The sequence below is a fragment of the Mustelus asterias genome, chromosome 16, assembly GCF_964213995.1.
Source record: "Mustelus asterias chromosome 16, sMusAst1.hap1.1, whole genome shotgun sequence".
NCBI classification, from domain to species: domain Eukaryota; kingdom Metazoa; phylum Chordata; class Chondrichthyes; order Carcharhiniformes; family Triakidae; genus Mustelus; species Mustelus asterias.
This window is the reverse complement of record NC_135816.1, coordinates 17,342,231-17,366,060: the sequence shown is the minus strand read 5'-3', so window position 1 is coordinate 17,366,060 and position 23,830 is coordinate 17,342,231. Positions and strand designations below refer to the sequence as shown.

At 44.4% G+C, this 23,830-nt stretch overlaps 1 protein-coding gene across 3 annotated transcripts in view; it reads left to right on the top strand.

Moving 5' to 3' along the window:
• Positions 1-16,740: 16,740 nt before the first annotated feature.
• The window catches only part of LOC144505031 (fibroblast growth factor 1-like), a 41,421-nt gene continuing 34,331 nt past the window's right edge, over positions 16,741-23,830 (top strand). For 2 of the 3 annotated variants that reach the window (XR_013499754.1, XM_078230705.1), the window contains exon 1: positions 16,764-16,918. The gene's annotated coding sequence lies outside the window, so the exon portion shown is untranslated. Of the gene's footprint in view, positions 16,919-23,830 lie in introns of all 3 variants that reach the window. The other variant, XM_078230702.1, reaches the window with a different exon arrangement.

Below are 23,830 nucleotides of genomic sequence, written 5' to 3'. Positions count from 1 at the left end.
TAATACCAAATCTCAAAGGGAACAACACTTTACACTGCAAAAGAAGAGGGTGCTGATTGATTAGCAAGTGGACTCTGATTGGTAGAGGCACTGTCCTGGAGAGTACACCAGGGAACAGTTAACTGCCAAACTTTTGTTTACATTCAAACCAGGCAGGTTGCTTCTGATTGGTCAAGGTATTGCCATGGGGAATTAACTATTGGGGTTATAATGTCACCATGAGTAGAGTTATTGTAAGTGCTGTTGCAATACTTTTCTGTCTGTTGAGCATTGAGTGAAATCTGTAGTGACTTCATGCTAAATACCACAGGAAATCTTCACAACTGCAGTTCAAAACCAGGAAAATTCTGACCTCAGTGTGCCAAAAAATCTGTACCCAACATTATAACCCTGTAAAAATGAGAATCACTTACCTCGCTTCTCCAGGAGATTTAGCTACTTAAAATGTCACAGGATAAAATCACAGCTCATATTTTGAAAACCTGATGAAAAGAATTTACCTCATCAGTGCATGTTTACTGCTGTTTGCATCCAAGACAGATTGAAGAGTGAAAATCAGTTGCTGACTTGAGTCAACAGATGGACATATTTAGATTTAGAATCATGGAGTCATAGAATCATGGAATTATACAGTGCAGAAGAGGCCCTTCAGCCCATCGAGTCTGCACTAACACATTAGAAACACCTGAATTCCCACCTAATCCCATCTGACCGCACTTGGCCCAGAGCCCTGAATGTTATCACGTGTCAAGTGTTCATCCAGGTGCTTTTTAAAGGACATGAGGCAACCCGCCTCTACCACCCTCCCAGGCAGCATATTCCAGACTGTCACCACCCACTGGGTAAAAAGCTTTTTCCTCACATCCCCCTTAAACCTCCTGCCCCTCACCTTGAATCTATGTCCCCTCATCACTGACCCTTCAACTAAGGGGAACAGCTGCTCCTTATCCATTCTGTCCAAGTCCCTCATAATCTTGTACACCTCGATCAGGTCGTCCCCTCAGTGTTCTCTGCTCTAACGAAAACAACCTAAACCTACCCAACCTCTCTTCATAACTTAAATGTTCCATCCCAGGCAGCATCCTGATGAATCTCCTCTGCAGCCCCTTCAGTGCAATCACATCCTTATTTGACTTTATTGGATAAATTATTTAACAACCTAACCCTTTAACACTTAACCAACCAACCAAATTGTGCAGAATTCTAAGTTTGTATTTTAAGGACAATTTTCTGATTTGTGCTACTGGCTGGCAGCTATGACCATGAATCACAAAAGCACGTTACCCTTGATGTTCTAACCAAGGGAAGTAAATGATGAACACATCCCAGCAATGCCTCTTGGGGATGGGGCTGTCCCCTGACTACACACATGCACAGAAAATCTTCCGCTATGCACTTTCTCATTCAATTGTGGAGCAATGTGAAGATTTGACAAAGCACACTACTCAGCAAGAGTCATAGAACCATCAAAACATAGAAGATAGGAGTGAGAGGAGGCCATTTGGCCCTTCAAGCCTGCTCCGCCATTCATTATGATCATGGTTGATCGTCCAACTCAATAGCCTAATCCTGCTTTCTCCCCATAATCTTTAATTCCATTCGCCCCAAGTGCATCGAGCCGCCTCTTGAATACATACAATGTTTTGGCATCAACTACTTCCTGTGGTAATGAATTCCACAGGCTCACCATTCTTTGGGTGAAGAAATATCTCCTCACCTCAGTCCTAAATGGTCTACTCCGAATCCTCAGACTGTGATCCCTGGTTCTGGACTCCCCCACCAATCAGGGATCTGGGGAGCTGAAGCAAACAAAAAGAACAAAGTACAAGGAATAAAATGGTGAAAATTACCTTTGGCAACATGTAAATCACCAGTCTGTTTTACACCATCAACTTCAATGAAAAGTGATATTAAACAAGGTTTAAAAAGGGCCACTAAATGATCACTGTTTGACATTATCACACAAAACCAATATCAATGAAGACCAATATCACCATTCAAATTGTCATAAATGTGCATTCGTACTGCTAATAGATTTAGCAATATGTAGGAGACCACTTAGGTTCCTGAATCAGCATTTGTTCCGTGTTAGGTTTGCTAATCCCCAGGATGATATTAGATTATTTAGCTAAAGCATCCTAAGTTTAGGAAGAGAAAATATCCATCCAAAGATTCTGGTTCCTGGCCAGGAGCAGAACATTGACCTTTTAGCCTGGGATATAGGAGTAAACACCTTATCACTGCACAAAGCAGCAATGTTAATGATCAGCTAATCTGTTTCTGTGATATTGTTTGAGACATGAATAATACCAATGATACTTCGCAGGGAGAACTCCCATGCTTTTACATTCACTGCAGAAGATAGACAGGGCCTTGGTTTAACATCTCACCTGAAAGGCAGTGGGTACAATTCTGCCCAAAAAATTCAAAATGTTGTCCCCGGAGCGAAAAGCCCCCTCTCATCCCAACCTAAGTGTCGGTTGGCACCTCACCAACCAGAAGTCTGGCTGCCCTACAGTGATATTATGCTGAGAGTGGTCTTAATAGTGTCAGAATGTGACTTCCACCCTCATCAAAGAGGAAGTACCACTCTATGTGATTATAATGAATGGTGGAGCAGGCTCGAAGGACCTAATGGCCTACTCCAACATTTAGTTTCCATGGTTCTATATAGCGGCCAACCAATCAGATTGGTTCACAGCAATATAGTCCCAGAAGCACCAGAAGAGAATAGTGGCCACTGTTGCAAAGAAGAAGAGAAGATATCTCCTGAACCCGAGGTAAGTTTGAGGGTTTTGGGTTGACCTGGCTGGGAGACTGCAATGGGAGTTAGGAGGGGAAGGCTTATGACCTGGGAAGAGGGTGCACAGATTGGGCTCAGAAACCCTCCCAAAGGAGGTACCCGCTTCCTGCCCAACAGCAGGCCACACTGCTCGCCTTGTCCCAGCAGACTGAAAAATTGTAATAGAGGTGGATTGAGGCCCTTAAGTGTCTGATAATTCTCTTCAATAGGGCCCAAGGGTAGGTGGAGTGTCTGACATCTTACCCACCCCCTGGTAATGTGGGGGGTGGGTCAGGAATGGGTGGGAAGGTGGTGGGTGGACTGGCCACCCACTTCCCTTTACACACCTGCATCACCCAGCCCCCATTTTCAAAATTGCCATTGGTGAGGGGGGAAGGGGGGAACCTTAAAATTCATCCCATAATTTCCATCAGGACTCAACAGTCAGCAATAATGGGTGTGAAAATGCTAAAATTTCCTTTCCAAAATTAAAGACAGTGAAGGCAACTCCGTGTTCTACATACCTTATCTGAGTTCACTGAACACAGATCAGCTGTGATACCTAAAGTTTTTTAAAGTTCACTTATCAGTCACAAGTAGGCTTATTTTAAACTGCAATGAAGTTACTGTGAAAATCCCCTAGTTGTCACACTCCGGCACCTGTTCGGGTACACTGAGGGAGAACTTAGCATGGCCGACGCACCTAACCAGCAAGTCTTTCAGACTGTGAGAGGAAACCGGAGCACCCAGAAGAAACCCACGCAGACACGGGGAGAACGTGCAGACTCCGCACAGACGGTGACCCAAGCCGGGAATCGAACCCGGGTATTGCTGTGAGGCAGCAGTGCTAATCACTGTGCCACCTTGCCACCCACTCAAATCTGCACAGTCAAATTGCGCTGAGCAACAATCCAGATGTGCTCTATATTTTGCTTACGAGAGTTGAGGAGGCTGTATAGCTTCTTGCCCAGTTTCTGCTTTGGTTATAATCATTGTAAAGTGTTTCATCTCCAACTGATTCGTTATTGTTTCTGTTCAATGTCAGGTGTGCAGAATTACCCATTATCTCCATTGTTCCTTGTGATTGCAATTAACTATCTTATCCTTTGTTAGCGGTTTGTACTCTGAACTAAAGGATCTCAGGCAGAAGATATATGTGTAATAAGTGTAAAAGTGCTCACTCTCCTCACGCTTCAAGAGGGTGTCGGACTGTGCCAGGGATTCCAACCTATAGAAGGTAACTGGCTTTATAATTTTATTTTGTAAATTTTGACAGGACTGTGAAGCCATGTGTGAAAGGAATCTGGATCAAAGAATCATAGAATCCCTACAGTGCAGAAGGAGGCCATTCGGCCCATCAAATCTGCGCCGACCACAATCCCACCCAGGCCCTATTCCCGCAACCCCTCATATTTACCTTGATAATCCCCCTGACACTAGGGTTGATTTAGCATGGCCAATCAACCTAACCCGCACATCTTTGGACTGGAGCACCCGGATGAAACCCACGCAGACATGGGGAGAACGTGCAAACTCCACACGAACAGTGACCCGAGGCCAGAATTGAACCCAGGTCCCTGGTGCTGTGAGGCAGCACTGCTAACCACTATGCCACTGTGCCGCTCTATGAGCCAGGTAGATGAGCTTAATCCCATGATGCTCTGTTGATTAAAATTAATGGTTGGACAATTGTAATTGTGTATGTTGCAGCTGATTCGCTGACCTATGTTCTCATCACGGAGGACTGTGGCAAGAGTACAACATCTGTCTGTAGGCTGGATATATTTCACAGCTTTGGAGGAACATTGTGCTTGAAGCATAAACAGAGATTAGAGTTAAACCAAATATAGTGGAGTAGAAACTAATCATTTTTTTGGCAGGGTTTTTGAACAGGCATTAGTCCCCTAGAACCATAGAAATTATACAGCATAGAAGGGGGCCACTCGGCCCATTTTGTCCATGCCACCCTCGTCAATATATTTTAGGCTCCTCACCATGTACTTAAAATATGACCCCCCTTAATCTAGCAGCAGATCCAACTCCTGCATACATTGAATACTGATTATCACTGCTAGATAAGTATGGTTTGCACCCATCGTATTTCCACTTTTCAATTCCTACCAAAGTATTTTCTGGCTGGAAGTTGTAGCCTTTGTAACATTTAGCAAGTGGTCTAATTTATGCGAGAACACTGTAACCAATAAGCACACGGCAAATGGGACAGTCTAGTGATTGAAGTTATTATATTCGATAAATAAAATCTACTATGGTTGTGGTGTTTAAGGGAATATTATAATAAAGTGAAGGAGATTGTCATCGACTTCAGGAAGCATAAAGGAGAACATGCCTCTGTCTTCATCAACGGGGACAAAGTAGAAAGGGTCGAGAGCTTCAAGTTTTTAGATGTCCAGATCACCAACAACATGTCCTGGTCCCCCGATGCCGACACTATAGTTAAGAAAGCCCACCAACACCTCTACTTTCTCAGAAGACTAAGGAAATTTGGTATGTCAGCTATGACTCTCACCAACTTTTATAGATGCACCATAGAAAGCATTTTTGTCTGGTTGTGTCACAGCTTGGTATGGCTCCTGCTCTGCCCAAGACCACAAGGAACTACAAAAGGTAGTGAATGTAGCCCAATTCATCACGCAAACCAGCCTCCCATCCATTGACTCTGTCTACACTACCCACAGCCTCAGCAAAGCAGCCAGCATAATTAAGGACCCCACGCACCCCGGACATTCTCTCTTCCACCTTCTTCCGTCGGGAAAAAGATACAAAAGTCTGAGGTCACGTACCAACCGACTCAAGAACAGCTTCTTCTCTGCTGCTGTCAGACTTTTGAATGGACTTACCTTGCATTAAGTTGATCTTTCTCTGCACCCTAGCTATGACTGTAACACCACATTCTGCACTCTCTTGATTCCTTCTCTATGAATGGTATGTTTGTCTGTACAGCGCACAAGAAACAATACTTTTCACTGTATGTTAATACATGTGACAATGATAAATCAAATCAAATCAAATAATAGGGTGGATATAAATATAATGTTGTGTTATGCTGTTGACTATCTTTTTTAAATTGAGAAAGCTTGTGTGACTGTATTCCATTTATAGGACATTACTCTATTGATACCACTAAAGTTAAAAAGTGAAGCAAGAAAATGTATTCACTCAGAAGAAAATGATTAGGAATCTGAGGCCTGGCTTTGTGAAAGCCTGGAAGGAAAGGTAATGGAGGAAGGGATCCCTCAATTACAGCTCCCTGGATAAGTTAGAAAAGGAGAGAATTTGCTCATTCTTGATTTCAACACAGTGAGGAAGCATAGATGAGAAGGGTATAGAAGTTTAAAGTTTATTTATTAGTGTCACAAGTAGGCTTACATTAACATGGCAATGAAGTTACTGTGAAAATCTCCTAGTCACCACACTCCGGCACCTGTTCGGGTGTACTGAGGGGGAATTTAGCATGGCCAATGCACCTAACCAGCATGTCTTTCGGACTGTGAGAGCAAACCAGAGCACCCAGAGGAAACCCACACTGACACTGGGAGAACGAACAGACTCAGCACAGCCAGTGACCCAAGCCGGGAATCGAGCCCAGGTCCCTGGCGCTGTGAGGCAGCAGTGCTAACCCCTGTGTCACCGTGCCACCCTCTAACTGCAATACTAAGAGTTAAAACTTTAATAGTAAAAATACAACACAATCCAATAAGCTAAGACCACGAATGGAAGTTACCAACATAACATTGCAGCTGGAGAAATACAAAACATACATAAACTTACTTTTAGAGGAACGACCATTAAAACATTTAGCACAGCCACTTCACACACAATCGATATTAATCTACAGTGCTGGAGTAACACCATTTTATTTTAAAACATCTTTGTTTCTCTTTTGTTTACCTTTTGTTCCCTTCTTCTGAGGAAAATGCCAATTCTCATTGAAGATAAGAAATCCCCGTAGTCCGCTGTTAAAAATCACGTTGAATGAAATCTGAAAGCGCAACTCAAGCTTTAGACATCCCACTGCTTGAATTTGCATATCGTGTTGAGAAGTTTTCCAAACGAAGGATTGATTTATTTATTCAATTTGAAGAATTCCAAATTCAGAGAAACTGCTTAGCAGGCAAAAATGGAAATCCGATTTTAAATCTGCACAAACTTAATCCTTTCAGAATGCAATGTGTTGTTTGAAGTATGCAACAGAAATGTGCATGATTAAGACTCTATTAATCCAGCATTAATGATAGAGTGAAGGTGAACAACAGGTTGGAGCAACATTACAAACCTTTCACCTCAAAACCACTGTTTGCAGTATTAGGTTTCATGGTCACCGTCACCATTACGGAGGCTAATTCTCCAATTCCAGATAATTAACTGAATTTAAATTCCATCAGCTACCATGGCTATTGGCATATAGACACATGATGTACCTGAATGTCTTTTCTCATTAACCCATTTAAAACCAACAGTTAATGCCTCTACTGAAGAAATACGAAGAGAAATGTCATAGAGATGCATTAAGAAAGACTTGCATTCAGCCCTGAGGCTGCCCAGTCATTCAATTCAAGCACGGTTGGAGCCTCAATTACACTTTCTCACCCACTTCCCATATCTCTTGATTCATCAAAAAGTGTTTTAAAAATCCCTCAGCCTTAAATGTGTTCAACAATGGGCATCCACAACCCTCTGGTGTATAAATTTCCAAAGATTCACAACCCTCTGAGTGAAGAAATCTCTCTTCATTTCAGCACTAAATGATTAACCCCATGTTGGAGTCATAGTCAAAGAACAAAGAACAAAGAACAGTACAGCACAGGAAACAGGCCCTACGGCCCTCCAAGCCTGTGCCGCTCATTGGTCCAACTAGACCATTCGTTTGTATCCCTCCATTCCCAGAATGCTCATGTGACTATCCAGGTAAGTCTTAAACGATGCCAGCGTGTCTGCCTCCACCACCCTACTTGGCAGCGCATTCCATGCCCCCACCACTTTCTGTGTAAAAACGTCCCTCTGATATCTGAGTTATACCTCGCCCATCTCACCTTGAGCCCGTGGCCCCTCGTGATCGTCGCCCCCGACCTGGGAAAAAGCTTCCCACTGTTCACCCTATCTATACCCTTCATAATTTTGTACACTTCTATTAGGCCTCCCCTCATTCTCCGTTTTCCAGGGAGAACAAGCCCAGTTTACCCAATCTCTCCTCATAGCTAAGACCCTCCATACCAGGCAACATCCTGGTAAACCTTCTCTGCACTCTGTCTAAAGCCTCCACGTCCTTCTGGTAGTGCGGCGACCAGAACTGGATGCAGTACTCCAAATGTGGCCTAACCAGCGTTCTATACAGCTGCAACATCAGACTCCAGCTTTTATACTCTATACCCTGTCCTATAAAGGCAAGCATACCATATGCCTTCTTCACCACCTTCTCCACCTGTGCTGCCACCTTCAAGGATTTGTGGACTTGGTCATAGAGGTTTACAGCATGGAAACAGGCCCTTCGGTCCAACTTGTCCATGCCGCCCTTTTTTTTAATCACTAAGCTAGTCCTAATTTCCCGCATTTAGTCCATATCCCTCTATACCAATCTTACCCATGTAACTACCTAAATGTTTTTTAAAAGACAAAATTGTACCCGCCTCTAGTATTACCTCTGGCAGCTTGTTCCAGACACTCACCACCCTCTATGTGAAAAAAATACCCCTCTGGACCCTTTTGTATCTCTCCCCTCTCACCTTAAACCTATGCCCTCTAGTTTTAGACTCCCCTACTTTGGGGAAAAGATGTTGATTATTTACCTGATCAATGCCCCTCATTATTTTATGGACCTCTATAAGATTTACCAGGAAGCCTCCTATGCTCCAGAGAAAAAAGTCCCAGTCTATCCAACCTCTCCTTATAGCTCAAACCATCAAGTCCCGGTTGCATCCTAGTAAATCCTTTCTGAGACTGTGCTCCCCTGTTTGTCGATTCTCCAGCCAGGGGAAGCAATCACTCAGCTTTTATCTCATCAAGCTCCTTCAGAATCTTGTATGTTTCAATGAGATCACCTCTCATTCTTCTGAACTCCAGAAAGCATAAATGCAATTTACTCAGCCTCACATGACAACCCTCTAATCACAAAACTAATCGAGTGAACCTTCACTGTACTGCCTCCTTATATCCTTCTTAAAATGTAGAGGCCAAAATTGCTCGTTCGAAACCCATGGTTGCTACTATTTAGAAGGACAAAGGCAGCAGGTACATGGGAACACCATCACCTGGAAGTTCCCCTCAAATCCATTCACCATCCTAATTTGTAAATATATTGTGTTACTACACTATCACTTGGTCAAAATCCTGGAACTACCTCCCTAACAACACTGTAGGTGCACCTACGCCATTTGAACTACGGTGATTCAAGAAGGGAGCTCACCACCAGCTTCTCAAGGACAATTAGGGATGGGCAAGAAGTGTTGGCGATGCGATGCCCACAATCTATAAATTAATAATAGAATGTAGCAATTAATGTACAAGCAAACTCACTCTAAAAGCAATGTGATAATGACCAGATAATTTTTTTTTGTGATGTTGTTTGAGGAATAAAAATTAGCCACGATACTGGGGACAAAACTCTCCTGCTCTGAAATAGTATCATGGGCTCGCTTACATAAAGCAGAAAGGGTAGATGAGAACTTGTTTTAATGTGTCATCTAAATGATGGCACCTCTGACAATGCTACACCCTTGTAGCGCTGCAGAGAAATATCATCCTAGATTTTCATGTTCAGTCCCTGGAGTGGGTCTTGAACCCCTAACCTCAGATTCATGGCGACATAGGGGAGAGGAGGGTGATATAGTAGCAATAATGTCACTGGACTAGTTATCCAGAGGCCCAGGTTAAAGTTCAGGGAGCAAAGGTTCAATTTCAATTCAATTAATAATTATTGTTTTTGAGGAAGAGAAGGTGTTACAGGTTAATAGGCTGGAGGAAATAGATGTTTGGAGGGAGGATGTCCTGGCAGTTTTGAATAAACTGAAGGTCGATAAGTCCCCTGGGCCTGATGAAATGTATCCTAGGATTCTTTGGGAGGCAAGGGATGAGATTGCAGAGCCTTTGGCTTTGATCTTTGGGTCCTCGCTGTCCACGGGGATGGTGCCAGAGGACTGGAGAACGGCGAATGTTGTCCCTCTGTTTAAGAAAGGGAATAGAAATGACCCTGGTAATTATAGACTGGTTAGTCTTACTTCGGTGGTTGGTAAATTGATGGAAAAGGTCCTTAGAGATGGGATTTACGACCATTTAGAAAGATGCAGATTAATCCGGGATAGTCAGCACAGATTCGTGAAGGGCAAGTCGTGCCTCACAAATTTGATAGAATTTTTTGAGGAGGTAACTAAGTGTGTTGATGAAGGTAGGGCAGTTGATGTCATATACATGGATTTTAGTAAGGCGTTTGATAAGGTCCCCCATGGTCGGCTTATGATGAAAGTGAGGAGGTGTGGGATAGAGGGAAAGTTGGCCGATTGGATAGGTAACTGGCTGTCTGATCGAAGACAGAGGGTGGTGGTCGATGGAAAATTTTCGGATTGGAGGCAGGTTGCTAGCGGAGTGCCGCAGGGATCAGTGCTTGGTCCTCTGCCCTTTGTGATTTTTATTAATGACTTAGAGGAGGGGGCTGAAGGGTGGATCAGTAAATTTGCTGATGACACCAAGATTGGTGGAGTAGTGGATGAGGTGGAGGGCTGTTGTAGGCTGCAAAGAGACATAGATAGGATGCAAAGCTGGGCTGAAAAATGGCAAATGGAGTTTAACCCTGATAAATGTGAGGTGATTCATTTTGGTAGGACTAATTTAAATGTGGATTACAGGGTCAAAGGTAGGGTTCTGAAGACTGTGGAGGAACAGAGAGATCTTGGGGTTCATATCCACAGATCTCTAAAGGTTGCCACTCAAGTGGATAGAGCTGTGAAGAAGGCCTATAGTGTGTTAGCTTTTATTAACAGGGGTTTGGAGTTTAAGAGCCGTGGGGTTATGCTGCAACTGTACAGGACCTTGGTGAGACCACATTTGGAATATTGTGTGCAGTTCTGGTCACCTCACTATAAGAAGGATGTGGAAGCGCTGGAAAGAGTGCAGAGGAGATTTACCAGGATGCTGCCTGGTTTGGAGGGTAGGTCTTATGAGGAAAGGTTGAGGGAGCTAGGACTGTTCTCTCTGGAGTGGAGGAGGCTGAGGGGAGACTTAATAGAGGTTTATAAAATGATGAAGGGGATAGATAGAGTGAACGTTCAAAGACTATTTCCTCGGGTGGATGGAGCTATTACAAGGGGGCATAACTATAGGGTTCATGGTGGGAGATATAGGAAGGATGTCCGAGGTAGGTTCTTTACGCAGAGAGTGGTTGGGGTGTGGAATGGACTGCCTGCAGTGATAGTGGAGTCAGACACTTTAGGAACATTTAAGCGGTTATTGGATAGGCACATGGAGCACACCAGGATGATAGGGAGTTGGATAGCTTGATCTTGGTTTCAGATAAAGCTCGGCACAACATCGTGGGCCGAAGGGCTGTACTGTTCTATGTTCTATGTTCTAATAATCTGGAATTGAAAGTTAGTCTCAGTAATGGTGACCATGAAACTATTGTCAATAGTCATAAAAACCCATCTGGAATGTCCTTTAGGAAATCTGCGTCCATACCTGGTCTGCCTTATATGTAACTCCAGACCCAAAGTAATGTGGTTGACTCTTAACTGCCCTCTGAAATGATGGGGCTGGGGCAATTGCAACGGGCAACAAATGCTGGTCTTACCAGCGGTGCCCGGGGCCCCTGAAAGAATACATTTTTTAAAAAAGAGTCAAGAACGCTATTACCTGAGCTGCGGCTGACACAAAAGATTAATATGATTGAATATAAATCTTTATCAAAGAGGGCAGGAGAAACTCTTGTGAGACTGTGGAATGCTCTGTCAGAATTAATGATTGCTACAGAGACATGTCAGCGTTTAAGAATAGATGATCTTGCTGGTTGAAGAAATTGGGCTGGTTGATGGCTTATGGTTTGGAGCGGCACAGTGGCACAATGGTTAGCACTGCTGCCTCACAGCGCCAGGGACCTGGATTCATATTCCCAGCTTGGGTCACTGTCTTTGTGGAGCTTGCATATTCTCTCTGTGTCTGTGTGGCTTTCCTCCGGTTTCCTCCCACAGTCCAAAGATGTGCGGGTTAGGTGGATTGGCCATGCTAAATTGTCCCTTTAGTGTCAGAGAGATTAGCTAGGGTAAATGCATGGGGTAAAATGGACAAAGGGTCATCTGAACTCAAAACGTCAGCTCTTTTCTCTCCTTACAGATGCAGCCAGACCTGCTGAGATTTTCCAGCATTTTCTCTTTTGGTTTTAAATGCATGGGATTATGGGGCTAGGGCTTGGGCGGGATTGTGGTCAGTGCAAACTCGATGGGCTGAATGGCCTCCTTCTGCACTGTAGGGATTCAATGATTTTCTAAGGCCGGTGCATGAAATTAGGACAACTGCTCATGTGGAGGATAAACTGCAGCATCAACTGATTAGACTGAACAGCCTCTTTCCATGTTGTAACTCCGATGTAACCCATTTATGTGGTTGTGATCCAGTGCAGAGATGTATAAATTGATGAATCAACAATTGAGGAGTATGTCCATGTGAGGCGGTGGAGTTGCGGAAGAGCAGAGCAGGGCAAGAGGAAAGGGAATGTGTTAGGTGAAGTGGAAAGCGAGGTGGGATAGATAGGGAAAGGAAGAGAATTTCTGCCATTGTCTCTGATTTTCCTTCATTTGGGTAAAAAGATCTGTGATAACCCAGGAGAACACCCAATTTTGGCATCTTCCCAGGTTTCCGTCAATCTTCCCTCTGAATTTATGGCAGCCGATTGGAAGAACTCGAGAAAAAAATCCCAGGTGGAGAGGAAGGACAAGAAAGCAATGAAGAAAAGCAAAGTTCAAGAAAAGAAAAGTTTCGAGAAAGAGCTTGGGGAAGCAAGGAAAGAAAAATAAAGACAAGGATTAATGCTAACTAACATCGAGGATGCAAATAATGTAACCGAGGGGAAACTTCAGATGTAGCAATCGTCATAGTCAGGGTGTCTGATATTACAACAGTGGCTATACTTCAAAAAAGTATAATGATTGGTTATAAAGTACATTGCGACGTGCTGAGCGAAAGGCACGATATAATTGCAAGTCTTCCTTACTTTTAGGGCAAGAAATGAAAGCAAGGGGTTCGTGAAAGGTGAGAGACACAGGAAAGTGAAAGAGGTACAGAATGTGCGAGCCTGCCTTTTTACGTGTTTGAGCTTGCATGTGTGAGGCCGTACTGTCTGTGAATAGGAAGGCTCTTTCCAGCTGCTTTTTGCAAATGACTGAACGTAATGACAGCATCTAATCGCTAGATGGCGACACTATATAATGGAAGAGTCCAAATATCACTGGGCAACAAGTCAGCTGCAAATTTGATGTAAATTGTGACCATCACTGAGACGTGGTCATATTTTCATTAACTCACTTAACCATTTTTCTGGTGTCGCACGATTGTAAAGTACAAGGACCTCCAGGTTTTATCAACAACATGCATTTTTTCTAACACAACAAAACCTCCTGAGTCAGCTAAGGAATATTATTGGATTAAATTTGCCATCAAATCGAAGGGCACGTTCTTCAATGGTTGGTGAAGGAGGCAGGACTCCTGTGCAGAAGCAGCTAGACATAAATGTTCATGCTGTATTAGTATCCAAAATATTGTCTCAAATCTTCTACCTTTTCTTCAGTACTTTGTATATGAGATGATCAGAAACAACTGCTCAATGAGATGTTCAAAAAAAGAATTTTGTTCTCTATATGATCTTCAGAAGCCACAAGTGTATAATTTTGTCTAAAGTTGTGTCCATGAGTGCAAATTGGACGTAAAATGCAAAAATGTACCCATCATCCCCATGTTATGTTATGGTCAAATTTCATGAGAATACATCTGACCGTTAAATGGATGTAAACCAGATTAAACAAAATCGAACTTAAACCATACTGTGCTCTTCCATGATGGGGAGATGTGGTGCCATGGTATTGTCACTGGACTTAGTAATCCAGAGACTCAGTGTAATGCTCTGGGGACCTGAGTTTAAATCCAGCCATGGTAGATGATGAAATTTGAAATCAGTAAAAGTCTGGAATTAATTGTCCAATGATGGAACTATCAAAGCATTGTTTTTTGTTGTAAAACTGCACGGTGGCACAGTGGTTCGCACTGCTTCCTCACAGCGCCAGTGACCCAGGTGCAATTTCCGGCTTGGGTCACTGTCTGTGCAGCGTCTGCATGTTCTCCCTGTGTCTGCGTGGGTTTCCTCCGGGTGCTCCGGTTTCCTCCCACAGTCTGAAAGACGTGCTGGTTAGGGTGCATTGGCTAAATTCTCCCTCAGTGTACCCGAACAGGCACCAGAGTGTGGCGACTAGGAGATTTTTGCACTAACTTCATTGCAGTGTTAATGTAAGCCTACTTGTGACGCTAATGAATAAACTTAAACTTAAAACGAATGTCCTTTAGGGAAAGAAATCTGCCTTCCTTGCCCAGTCTGACCTACATGTGACTCCAAACCCACAGCAATGTGATTGTCTCTTAAATTACCCCTCTGAAATGGTCTAGAAAGCCAGTTGCAATGCACTCAGTTCAAAGACAATTAGGGATGGGCAATGAATGCTGGTTGAGCCAGCCATGCCAATATACCATGAATGATTTTTTTTTTAAGTATGGCAATTAAAGGGTGGGATTTTCCGGTCGTGCTTGCCTTGCACCAGAACCTTCTGCCCGAGGTCAACAGACCTGTTAGCGATCCGCCAAATTTTTCATCCCACCCACAATGACTCCCGTGGCAAGTGGGCGCAGAAAATTTACTCCAAAGTTTCAACCATCACCCTCTATTTTGAGTCACAACATTTCAATGTTCAAGTTCTATTCTAGAGGTGCAGCACAAAAGTCAAGGTGCTGGGATTTTCGGGATCTGCCGTGAGGGATGCGGCAGCCCAGCCAAAAGTCTAGTGACTTTCCGTGGAACTGAGTGATCTCACCAGTGTGTGGGACCAGAAAATTCAGCCCAACTTAAACTGGAGCGAGTGCAGAAGAGATTTACAAGGATGTTGCCAGGACTCAAGGGAATGAGCTATAGGGAGAGATTGGAAAGGCTAGGACACTTTTTCTTTGGAGCGTAGGAGACTGAGGGGTGATCTTGTAGAGGTGTATCAGATCATTAGAGGCATGGATAGGGTGAATACACTCAGTCTTTTTCCCAGGGTTGGGGAATCGAGAACTAGAGACCATAGGTTTAAGTTAAGAGGGGAAAGAATTAATGGGAACCTGAGGAGCAACGTTTTTATACAGAGGGTGGTACGTATGTGGAATGAGCTGCTGGAGGAAATGGTTGAGGCAGGGACATTGACAACATTTAAAAGGCATTTGGACAGATACATGGATAGGAAAGGTTTAGAGGGATATGGACCAAATGCAGGCAAATGGGGTCAGCTTAGATGTGCATTTTGGTCAGCATGGACCAGTTTGGGCCGAAGGGCCTGTTTCTGTGCCGTAGATTCTATGATTCTATGAACCTTGACACTCCAGTGCAGTACTGAAGGAGTATTGCAATACTGGAAGTATCATCTTTCGGAGGAAATGTTAACCTGAGACACTTTTGTCTGCTCGTGTGGATGTAAAAGATCCCACGGGCATTATTCCAAAGAAGAGCAGGGGAGTTCTCCCCAGGCCCTATCCTGGTCAATATTTATCCCTCAATCAACGTCACAAAAACAGATCTGGTTATTATCGTGTTGTTGTTTGTAAGTGGAAGTAAATTTTATTTAATGAAGTAAATTTCATTGGATGGGAAGCACTTTGAGTCGAGTGGTCACGGAAAGCGCTATATAAATGCAAGTCTTTTTTTCTCCTTTTATCTAAAAGCATTGGGCACGTCTGTATCAGAGCCTGAAATCAGGGAGGTTTTTTACTGATGTGATTTATGCTGTGTCATTAAAATGCAGTAAAAGAAATACTGAACTGCTCTCAATGCGGATACATTTTTGCTAGGAAGTTAAATAAAATTGCAAGGAACCATGCAGAAAATGATTTGTTCTCTGCCACGCAGGAAAATCAGGTTGTAATTTGAGGAGAATCTCTAAACAAGCACAATTTCATGGAAGTGGCACATGAGGCTTCCTGTGAATCATTGGCAGGGCCCAGGTGGAAGATGGAAGGGAACTCGGCTGAAGGGGTCAATAGAAATCATAGAAACCCTACAGTGCAGAAGGAGGATATTCAGCCCATCAAGTCTGCACTGGCAACAATCCCACCCAGGCTCTATCCACATAACCCCATTAACCCGCTAATCCCTCTAACCTACATATCTTGGGACACTAAGGGGCAATTTAGCACGGCCAATCCACCTAACCTGCACATCTTTGGACTGTGGGAGGAAGCCAGAGCAGCCAGAGGAAACCCACACCGACACGGGGAGAATGTGCAAACTCCACACAGACAGTGACCCAAGTCGGGAATTGAACCCGGGTCCCTGGAGCTGTGAGGTAGCAGTGCTCACTGTGCCACCGTGCCGCGTATTTGGGAGTATTTTAATTCTCGCTCAAATTCTGCAATCTTTTAGGCCACACGTTTAGGTGCAAATAGGAAGGAAATTCGAGCTTTGGGATTCAACATGCTTCCTGGGAACAAAAGAGCGGATTGACTGAGAATGATAACAAACTTCAAGCTGTCTTCAAAAACCTAGACTCCCTTTTTCTAAGCGTGCCACCACGGGGGGGTCTCACTTGCTGTAACCACCAACATTTCCTGTCGTACCAAAGAGTGACTAAGCAGGACGCAATGGGAGCAGAGAGGTTAAAAAGTATTTGCTGGCTGTTCACGTGTCTGTTGTTTGCAGCATTGGGTCATCCAGCCCTAACCTCACAGTCTCACAGGGACAGTCAGCTGAAGGATTAGAACACTGACTGGGTATCAGCACTGGCAGTGAAGCCTCAACCCACATTCACACAGACGGCTCTTGTACGCAGAGCTTCGTGGGGCCTCTGACTCTGCTAAAAGCGCTTTCCAGCACATTCCCATTATCCCCGGCTTCCTAGAAAGGTAAGAAAAGCACTTTAATAAACAAGTCTTGGGCGGTACCAGGACCATAGGAGCCCCGAGGGGTGCCAGAATAACAACTTATTTTGCAGGCCAACATAGATTAAATTTCAGCAATCGGCAGATTAAACCAACTCTTTGCATGACTCTTTGAATTATTTATTTATGTGAGATAAAAGCCACATTGCCGCAGTCTATTTTTGTTGCCCTGTATGAGCTATCGCTCCATTCAAATATGCGCATTTGCTGTTCACACCAGTGATCTATAATTTAACCATTTGGGGCCTGTTCAAAAGCCCTGGGAACCTGAATGTCGAAAGGATTCCTTCGCTAATTTTACAGCCGATTTGAAGTATATTTTTCCAGACAATCTTACATTTTCAGTGTTAGAATAATCCCCGTTACAGTACAGTGCAGTTTTGAGGTGATAGGCTACAAAATTCAGAGCTAAAGTCCGTTTTGAACAGAAGGGTTATAGTTGGACTAACCACAAATCACCTAAATATTTTGGTCTGCGTGAGAAAAAAATGTGCCATTTCTTTGAGGGCTATAACTGGGCGGTGTCAAAATTCTCCTTGCTATCCAAAATTGAAGAGGCTTTGCTTGAATATAAAGGCGCAAAGATGCTTTCCTTCTGAAGTTTATTTATGAAAAGTTTCATTTCCTGTTTTAAAATTCAGTTTATTTATTTTTACTTCAGTTTTATCCTGTTTTTCTTGAAGATGGTGGAGGTAATGTTGGCCGGGATTCACCAGGCCTGCTTGGCCCTGACGGGAATCCCGAAGGCCTGTTGAATCTGGCGTCGGGCCTAAAACGGGATAACTGCTGGGCGGCAAACCCTTCGCAATGCTCCCGGCCCGCCCCGCCAGCCCCGATCCTAAATATTTAAAAACCCTAATAAACATGCAATTAGAAACCCAATTCAGCGGCCTCCTGTGATGCACCCGCCTCCCCAGCAGGAAGCCCAGGCTTTAGTGCGTGTCCTGACAAACATAATGGGGGAGGGGGGCGGGCAAGGAGGTAAGTGATATGCCCATGTGTTCCTCTGCTGCTGCCAAGTTGCAAAGGGAGGGTCCCCCTCAGGCCCCTCCACAGCCCCCCCCCTCCCCCCCCCCCCCCCCCCCCCCCCCCAGGCCTTCTCCTCAGGATCTGTCAATCAAAGGCTGAATGTTTATAAACATTGTGGTTGGGTTGGCTATTCTATGAGATTTAGCTTCCTATTTTCCAACCGCAATATTTACAAAGCACCCGAGATTCATTCAGACATGAAGGGAAAGAAAAACAAACAAGGCTCTTTGCTCATGGGCATGTAAGTAATCCATTCCTGTCAATCAAACCACTTCAGAGGGTACAGAGACCAAATGCGAATCTTTCAATGTTAAAAGGGTACTCCCCAGTGAAACTGACTATCAAAGCACTCCAAGGGGTTTCATAGAGGCTGTGGGGTATGAGAGAAAGCAAGGGGTTCTCCTGGGAAATCCTGGTAAGTCATTTCTATACGAACATGTTAAAGGTGGCTTTTAACATCCCTATTGTGGAATAGAGTGCTGCAATAATTTTGAAAGCTTCCAGGTGTCAAAGATGCATGGATGTCAAAGTGGCCAGGGCACTTCAAAGGTTTCAGAAGAGAGAGGCAATAATAAATAATTTAACTTCAGAATGGTGTCAGAATTCACCAACCTGAAACTGAACAACACCTTTCCCAGGTCAACAAGGACAGGTGCAGCCGTTAGACCCCCATCCTGGGGAAGAGTTCGGAGGTCAAGGTCTTTCCCCCATCCCGAGCCTACCCAATCCCTAGATCTCTTGGAGGATTCTCCCTCTGCAACCAGTTAGCAATAGAGGTACACAACACTCACTTCCCTGCCTACCCTTGGAGTACAAGGCAACAGGTCAGGGTGTCACTGCTACAGTGTCAGGGGGCAGTGCAAGGTTGGCACTGGGGATCCTGAGGGAATCCCATCCAGAGTATCTCTCTTGTGAGGGGAGGGGGTGGTTTGGGTCATCCTCACTTCTGTGTGGTGGGAGGGTGCGGTGGAGGTGACGCTGTAAAGCTGGGCTAGCTGGCATGATTCCCGGGATGCATAAATTCAAATGGTTTGAGCAGGTGAATCCCGCCTGGCCGGTGCTGCTAATGTCAGTGGAAAGCACTTTGGTTTTCCTGCGGGTGGGAGCACTTCGAGTGCAAATGAAAGAATTGTGCCAATTAACTTTTTGCGTTATACATCTTTTCCAATTTTCCTTTCTCCTGAAGTCAGTTGAACTCAATATCGCTTTTTTTCGTTCGGTCCATAAGACCATAAAATATAGGAGCAAAATTAGGCCATGCGGCCCTTTGAGTAAGCTCCGCCATTCAATCATGGCTGATATGATTTGCATCCCCATTATCCTGCCTTCTCCCCGTAACCCTTGATCCTCTTATTGATCAAGAACCTATCTACCTCTGTCTTAAAGAACTCAATGACCTGGCCTCCACAGCCCTCCGTGGCAATAAGTTCCACAGATTCACCACCCTCTGGCTGAAGAAATTCCTCCTCATCTCAGTTTTAAAGAAGCGTCCCTTCACTCTAAGGTTGTGCCCTCGAGCTCTAGTCTCTCCCATTAGTGGAAACATTCTCTCCACGTCCACTCTATCTAGGCCTCTCAGTATTCTGTAAGTTTCAATGAGATCCCCCCTCATTCTTCTAAACTCCACCATGGGATGTGAGCATCGTGTACAAGGTCAGAATTAATCGCCAACCACTAAAAGTCATCGAGAAAATTGGTGGTGGGCTACTACAGTCATTGTGGTGCAGGAGGGCGGCATGGTGGCACAGTCGTTAGCACTGCTGCCTCACAACCCCAGGAACCCGGGTTCGATTCCTGCCTCAGATCACTGTCTGTGTGGAGTTTGCAGTTTCTCCCCATGTCTGTGTGGGTTTCCTCTGGTGCTCCTGTTTCTTCCCACAGTCTGAAACACGTGCTGGTTAGGTGCATTGACCTGAACAGGCGCCAGAGTGTGGCGAGTAGGGGAATTTCTCAGGTTACTTCATTGCAGTGTTAATGTAAGCCTTATTTGTGACTAATAAATAAACTTTACACCCCAGTGCTGTCAAGGAGGGAGTTTCAGGATTTTGACCCAGTGACAATGAATGAACACCATTATAGTTCCAAGTCAGGTGGTGAGTGACTTGGAAGAAAACTCGTAGGTGGGGTCTTCCAATGCTCCTGCTCCCCCTGTTTTACTGAGTGACAGAGGTTGCGGGTTTGAAAGTTACTGTCGATGGAGCCTTGGCAAATTGCTGCAGTGCATCTTATAGATAGTACACAATTCTGTCACTGTGCATCAGTGGAAGGAGTGGCTGTTTATGGTGGTGGATGGTGTGTCAGACAAGTGGGCTGCTTTGTCTTGGATGGTGTCAAACTTCTTGAGCATTGTTGGAGCTTCACTCATCCAGGCAAATTGAGTGTATTCCATCACATCCCTGACTTGTGGCTTATAAATAGTGGGCAGAATTTGGGGAGTCAGGAGATGAGTTACTTGCCGCAGAATTCCTAGTCTCTGGCCTGCTCTTGTGGCTACAGTTTTTATATATGACAGCTACTGTTAGTGCCAAGTAGGACCTTGAACCAAAGTCAAAATCGCTCCCAGTGCTTCACACTGGAGTGCACACGGCAACTGTCAGCTGATACTCTGTACTTCACAAGGATGGCCTGTCTTTGCACTTGAGGCTAGGCTAGGCGTGTTGTCAGGCTTCATGATTATGCAGGGTTACAGGCCTCACATTGGAATGAAACCCCAATACACACATACTTTCCAGTCATGGTCATTGGACAGTTATCAGGATAAAGAAACTTGCTTTATTTTATCCTAATTGCAGCATCTTTAGTGCCACCCTGACTAAGGCCAGAAGCCTAATTTGGCAACCTTCTTGACTGTGTTATTCAGGAATATGGTGTGATACTGCCGCCTTTATCTGCTGAGGCATGGGAGAGCTAGTAACATTTTTGTTAAGCCAATTCGTACAATACAGTTCTCAGGTAAAAGAGCAACAATAAGAGGACTTTTAACTGTCCTCTGAAAAGGCCAAGGAGCCTCTCAGTTATATCAAACAGCTGTAGAGAAAAACCCGGGAAGAGAAAGGACTGGGCTGACCAATTGACATCAGCCTAAGCACCAGAAACACTAAAGGGGCACCCCCTGCTCAGTGGAGGCTGCATCTTGTAGATAAACTGCTCACTGGCATCTGGGGACGTGTGCCTAAATCAGGAGAGTTGTCTCATTGTCAAGCCAAGCAAATAGCCTGACAGTCATAGTCACTGAATCATATCTTATAGTGTCCCAGATTCCTCCATCACCGTCCCCGGATATGTCCTGTCTCACCAGCAGGACAGACCCACCAGACATGGCGGCACATATTTGTTGAGGACAGTGAAGAGGGAGTGGTGTTGGGTGTCCTCAACATTTACTCTGGACTCCACAAAGTCTCTTGGCATCAGGTCAAACACGGGCAAGGAAACCTCCTGCTGATTGCCATCCACTGCACGACCTCAACTAATGAGTCAGTAATCCTCCATATTGAACACCAACTGGAAGAAGCACTGAAGGCAGCGAGGGCACAGGATGTGAGAGACTTCAATATCTATCATGAAGAATGGCTCGGAAGCACCATTCCTCACAGACCCAAGTTCTGAAAGATATGAGTGCCAGCCTGCGTCTGCACTAGATGGTGAGAGGACCAATATAAAGAAAAACATACTTGACCACCTCCTCTCTAATCTACCTATCACAGATATATCTGTCCATGGCAATATTTGTAGGAGTGACCACCACAAAGTCCTCATGCAGATGAATTATGATCCTCACACAGAGTACACCCTATATCACATCCACTGTGCTAAATGGGATAGATTCAGAACAGATGTGACAGTTGTAAATTGGCCATCCATGAGGCACTGTAGGTCATCAGTAGCAGCAAATTGTTCTCAACCACAATGTGTAACCTCATGACTTGGCACATTCTTGTTTCAACCATTAATATCAAACTAAACCAACACTAATTCAGCGAGGAGCATAGGTAAGCATGCCAGAAGTAGCAGGCAGTGCTATAAATGAACTGTCAACCTGGTGAAGCTAGAATACAGGACTACCTGCATGTTAAATAACAGAAGCAGCATAACGTAGAACTAAGTGATCCCCACAATCAAGGGATCAGATCTAAGCTCTGCAGATCTGACGCATCGAGTCGTGAATGGTGGTGGACATTTAAACAACTAACCACAGGAGCAAGCTCCAGTAGTTGCCATGCTCAATGATCAGGGAGTCATAAGTTCATAAGGGTTATAAATTCATAGAGTCCCAGAATGTCAGCGCAAAATACTAGGCTACAGTATTTGTAATTGGGAGTGTCGAGGGGATGATCCACGTCAGTCTCCATCTGAGGTTCACAGCATCATAGATGCCAGTTTTCGGCCAAGTCGATTAGTTCCACATGATATCAAGAAACAGCTGGAGGGCCTGCATTCAGCAAAGGTAATGGACTCTGACGCTACCCTGCCTGTGGAACTGAAGGCTTTGTGCTCCAGAACTAGATGTGCTCTGAGATAAGCTGTTCCAGTACAGCTACAAATGCATCCACCCGATAATGTGGAAACTCACCAGGATATGTCCTGTCCAGAAAATGCAGGACAGATCCAATCAGGCTAATTACTGACCCATCATCCTACCCTCAATCATCAGCAATGTATAGTCGACAGAGCTATCAAGCCATCACTCAGCAATAATCTGCTCGCAAAAGGCCAGGTTGGGTTCCACCAGGGCCACTCAGCTCCAGACTTCATTAAAGCCTTGGTGCAAACATGGACAAAAGAGCTGAATTCAGAGGTGAGGTGAGAGTGACTGCCTTTGCTATCGAGGTAGCATTTGAATGAGTGGGGCATCAAGGAGCCCTAGCCAAACTGGAGTCAATGAGATGCATCGAAGAAGCTCTCCATTGGCTGCGGTCATACTCAGCACAAGAGAAGATGGTTGTTGTTGGACGTCAATCAACTCAATGCCTGGACATCACTTCATGAATTCCTCAAGACATTGTCCTAGTTCCAAACATCTTCAGTAGCTTCATGAATGACTATCTCCACCGTAAGGTCAAAAGTGAGGATGTTTGCTGATGATCGTACCTTGTTCAGCAGTTTCCAACACCTCAGAAACCAAAGGCATTCCGTGGCCATGTGCATCAGGATCCTCACAAGTTCCAAGCTTGAGCTCAGAAGCACTAAGTAACATTCACACCCACAGGTCCGTGTGAAGTGGTTTATAACCTTAACTCCTTTTTGGAGTCACCCCAGATCAGGAGCCTCCCCTTAACAATGATCTTCATTTGAGTTGAAAATAACCACTTCCTGCATGCAGTCCTTTTGGGTCCAAGCAATGACCTCGCACCCACGGAAGGTAATATTCAAGAGCTATTACCTCCTTCTTGGAAGCAGTTTTAACAATTATCAGGTAGGTTATAATTACCTGATATTATAAGGGTCCAGGTGAGTCCCGCTTCAAAAAAATGTATCTCCCCAATTTAGAGTGTACAAGACAGATTGCACAAACAATACTATGTGAGGTGTTATACTTTACTGAGATATTTACAAATTTATTAAAGAACGGTAATTTGCCATACACTTCAAGTGGATTAGCACATTAAAGATTCTAGAAAGATGGAAAACATAATCATAGTTCTAATATAGAGTCCAGTATTAAAAAAGACTTAGAATATCCATCAAATGTCTGAAGTGAAGCGTTACCTTAAATCTGAGTGTTTTAGCTATCTGGTGAGCTGGACACTCCAGAGCTTCAGCAGCCTGAGAAGCATTGGCCTAAAGGTTCAACCCCTTCTATCTTATAGTCCACTGAACTGAATTAGATCATCTTTAGCAGCTGTGTGT